This window comes from Meles meles, chromosome 1, assembly GCF_922984935.1.
Source record: "Meles meles chromosome 1, mMelMel3.1 paternal haplotype, whole genome shotgun sequence".
In the NCBI taxonomy this organism is placed as follows: domain Eukaryota; kingdom Metazoa; phylum Chordata; class Mammalia; order Carnivora; family Mustelidae; genus Meles; species Meles meles.
In genome coordinates, this window is record NC_060066.1 from 86843312 (window position 1) to 86847870 (window position 4559).

General features: G+C 41.6%; 1 long non-coding RNA gene and 1 other non-coding gene across 2 annotated transcripts; both read left to right on the forward strand.

Annotated features, from left to right (window-relative positions):
• The first annotated feature begins 1043 nt into the window (after window positions 1-1043).
• LOC123948249 lies at window positions 1044-4104 on the forward strand. Its single transcript, XR_006819941.1, has 4 exons — window positions 1044-1175; window positions 3397-3509; window positions 3742-3806; window positions 3986-4104. It is a non-coding gene; the product is annotated as an uncharacterized LOC123948249 (long non-coding RNA).
• LOC123928823 lies at window positions 3579-3667 on the forward strand. The gene has a single exon (XR_006815823.1). It is a non-coding gene; the product is annotated as a small nucleolar RNA SNORD87 (small nucleolar RNA).
• Window positions 4105-4559: the final 455 nt, after the last annotated feature.

Sequence of the window (4559 nt, forward strand, 5' to 3'; positions counted from 1 at the left end):
CACTAAAAAGGGAATTAAGTGTTGATACATACAATGGCATGGATGGATTTCGAAATAATTATGCTAAATGAAAGAAGCCAACAAAAAAGAGTATATACTGGGGCACCTGGGCGTCTTAATCAGTTAAGCATCTGACTCCCCCTTTCAGCTCAGGTCATGATCTGCAGGTTGTGGGATCCAGGCCCCCCCCTCACTTTGGGCTCCATGATCCACAGGGAAACTGCTTGAGATTCTCTCTCTCCATCTGCCCCTCCCCTCCAGCTCTTCCTCACTCTCAAATAAATTAATTAAAATAAATTTTAATTTATTAAAATTCCCTCTCCGTCTCTCTGCCCCTCCCCCTCCTCTAAAAATAAGAGAGTACATAGTATACGATTGCATTTAAGCAAATTATAGAAAAATGCAAACTGGCGTATAGTGAGAGAAAGAAAGTCAGGTTGGGATGGGTTTTGCAGGAGAGGTTTGGAGGGCATGAAAGAGACATTATAAAGAAGAATGAGAAAATGTTTGGCGGTGATAAATATATTATCTTTCTTTGCTGTTGTTCTTAAAGATTTTATTTCTTTATTTATTTCCAGGGGGAGAGAGAGAGAGACAGACAGACCCTTAACACTAAATTGGGATGTCCAATACCACCAGTTATTTACGCACCGAACTACGTGAGAGAGTAGAAGACTATGCAAACATATTGTACTAGGAATGGGAGACCCTTCCTTTTTGGAGCATTTTCCGCTCTCTTCGGCCCATTATAAACTGGGAGATTAAATATTTGCATGCTCAGTGAAATCGCTCTACGCGAAGTCCTCGTGAGCCCTGAAAGCCCCTACGGAATTCCAAAAGTCCTCCCAGTATGAACTTACATTGTGGCACTTCACCGCAGGCGGAGATGCCAGACCTCTCGGCTCCGCCACGTGTTTGGCCAGATACTGGGGCAGCAAAACCGTCCACCCTCCCCGGCTCTCAGGTCGGTCCGCGGCCCGGCGAACGCCCCCGCAGACCCCAGGCAGGGGCGGGGCCAACACCGGAAGAGGCGGGGCCCGGAGCACAGCAAGGCCGGCGGAAGAAACCCTGCTTTCTTTTCCGCGCGGCTACCGAAGGGTGAGGGTTCCTGAGGCCCCGTCGGCCAAGCGGGGCTGGGCGGCAGCGTCTCAAGGCCAGCCGCAGGGCTCTTCGAGGTGGGACTCCTCGCGGTTTTAGTTCCTCCTTTTCCTGCCGGGAACGTGATTCCCTGCCGGAAGCCCTGCCTGCCTCAGGCTTTCTGACCTTTGGTGCCCGCGCCCAGGGCTTCCGACCCTTGCCGGAGCTTAGCGGCATGGTCGGCCCGGGAGGCAACCTTCTCCCCGCCCCCCTCCTCCAGCTAAGTGGACGCGGCTGGAGCTTACTTCCCGGTTGTTGGCGCTGTCGCATTTTTTGAGTAACCAGCCGCGACTCTTAAACCTGACCCTTCTCTTTTAGTCACCCTGGCTTCAGCTGTTCTAACCTCAAGAATTAAAGGGTCTTACCAGATTCAGGTCGTTCCGAGGTGGGTGAGGGTACAGCTGGTAGGTTCAGTGCTCCTCCCGGCCCTTCTCCGGAGCCCTTTTGTATCTCCAGCAAAGCCTTGTGTGCGGCCTAGATGGTTTTAAGATCCGCTAAATGGGTTGTGTATTTACCCCGTAGTAAGGGAGCATATTGTAAAATCGGGAAGGGATTAGCTCCAGGAAGTTAGGGCAACCTTTATTTAACTATACTTTGTGGTTGGCATTTAAAATTGTTAACAGTTCAGGAACAGTTCTGGTAGGGATTTAGTACAGTTAAGTAGTCGCATTTGTGAGTCTTCCTTTCTAGATACGCCAGAGACGTGGTACTGACGTTGGAGAACATGTACTGTATAGATCCCCGCCTCCGCCCCACAGGCCATAAATGCTTGCTCTACCCTTAGATGTTTGCGTTTGTATAGAGATGTGTATTCTGGACGTAAGAGGCTTCGGAAGAAACCAGGTCAGTCGCTAGGAGACTGGAAAAATACTGCCTATTCAAAAACAAGTTATTAATATTTCATCGATGAGACTTGGTAAAATCCTGTAGTTTTGTTGTTCCCTCTCCAGATACGTTGCTGACAACAAGGCAACTATGATGGCTGAAAAATAGTTTATATTTGGTATTAGTTATTATTTTGAGGCCTAAGGGGCTTGAATCCAATTTTTATTGATAAATATTGGAATTTAAAAAAATTTTTCAGTCTAATGTTTGGTAAAAATATTGATAATGTAGGTAATTCCTGAAGCAAAATAGAGGGTACCAAACCATTAATTGTGATTTTACCAATACAGTAGCATCTCTTCTTTCCCGTCCCATTCTCCTGCCTTCCATCCTGAGACGCCTGTTACCTGGGCTTTTTGTAGCTCTCCGCTTTTTGAGCTGAGTGGGACAGTTTCATTCCAGATACGTATCTCTAAATATTCTTAGAGGCTACACAGATGGGATTATGCATGTAGTTGTCAGTAGTTTTCATGAATCTCATTACACTGAAATTTTCTAGTTGGAATTATTCATAATTAATAGTTTTGTGTTCCTAATATTGATTATGTGAAATTATTTCCAGACTTGAAAATGATAAATTGTTTTTGCAAGGTCCAGCATTTGGTGTGTCTTAATAAATCATTTCCAGTAGCTGTCTGGTTCAATGATTTATCCTCCTGGGGTGCTGTGGGATATGATCTGTGGTCCTGGCCATTCCCTTTGCACTGCCTAAGTGTGCTTTCAGGCAACCTGGGACTTAATTCCACGAGACTGTCCAATAATGATGTCAACATAATGTATCTGCTGTAAAACTATATTAGATTTGCCATTGTGATGCTTTGGTTGGAGGTCTGCACACTTGTTTTTATATATCTAACCTTTAACCTGATTCATATTTCATCCTTGTCAAGCTCTGAGACAGAAAAGCAATGGCCAGGTACTCATTAGGACCATCATGTCTTAAAATCGATACTACCACAGTAAAGAACCATCATATGTATCCATTTTTCCTGTTCATGCTAATAAACCTATTTCCAGCGTGGAAAGATCATTTATAGAATTATTAGGTCCCAAACAGTCAAAAATACTAAAATGCTCAAATCATTATAGAGATTTTAAATTTGGGGATTATCTGTTTTGACTATCAAAAAAAGAATTTAAGCAGAAAATACTTTGCTTATTAGAGGTGTATTAAACAACAGAAAATTTTTCCAGTATATGGCCTCAATGTTAGTAGTTTTTATTACGAAGTTAGTTGGGAGTCAGGAAGGTTGCAAATATTACTACGTTTATGGTTCTTGATAAGAAAGAAAAAATCTTACTGGACCATTTTTACATATTAGATGTCAAACGGATGCAAGTACAAATGAGAACTCAAAACACTTTAATTTCCAGGTGCAGCAGAGCCTATGAGGTGAAGATGAATGAAGGTCATCCTGATGTTTCCCAGAAACTGCTCATAGGATGGCTGTGATAAAACCACAAGGAGCACAACTGCACATAATGAGGTACCAAATTTAGTGTTAATTGTGTGCTTTTTTATGTTTAATACATTTGTGACATAGGTTTAAATTAAAACTGGCACAATGATGACTTATATTACTTTTTGCCGTTTACCCAGCTGAGGGTTTCTTTGAAGAAATAATTTTAAGACTGAGATGCCAGTAACCTATATTGTTTAGGTGAATTACACAAGTATAATGCAATTTTTAATTAAAATGGGTGAAATGTTCTTTTCAGCGTATAGGTAGCTGCAGATGAATATTCAAGTCCAGAACTGTCATGGTTAAAATTCATTGCCTCAAGTAAGTAATTATGATTTGTCAAGTCATCACAGCTATTAATAATTCAAAAGTATCTGAAACTCTAGTGGGATAGGGCCGTTTCCTGTTAAAATTGCCTGTGTATGTTAGAAATATGGTTTCTTTTTGATTCTTGACTATGGAATGATTTTCACTATTGATTTCTGATTTTTTTTTTCTAGAGGTGTGCAATTGGAAGGAAAAATGAAGAATTGGTCAAGAAGACATGAATTGAAACAGATGATAAGATTAATATTTTATTTAACATTGATCACCTCACAATAAATGATGTAGAAAAATACATCTTTGAGTACTTGTAGTAATTGCTGGTCAATAATGCCTTTTACCTTTTAAATATCTCTACACCGCTCCATTTTCATAATCACTAGTCAGAGTTGTTTTTAACATTCTTTAAGGATACTGTGTTCTTGTCAATAACTAGCTCATTTGTGGATGATTCCCTTTGAGAAGGCAGTCACCCAGGGAGACATTCTAGTACCTCCAGTTCTTATGCCCTTTCTGGCCTTAGGGAAACCATAAGGTTTCCCCCAGAACCTGCTATTATACCTAAAAAACAAGTATTTTGGAATCGCCTGATGACCTATGGAGTTTGTTTAAAATTTAAATCTTATTCTTTGTTTTTACCTTTGAATAAAAAAGTAACCCTGGGGTACCTAGGTAGTGCAGTTAGTTGGGCATCTGACTCTTGGTTTCTACTCGGGTTGTGAGATGAAACCCAGCATCAGGCTCCGCAAA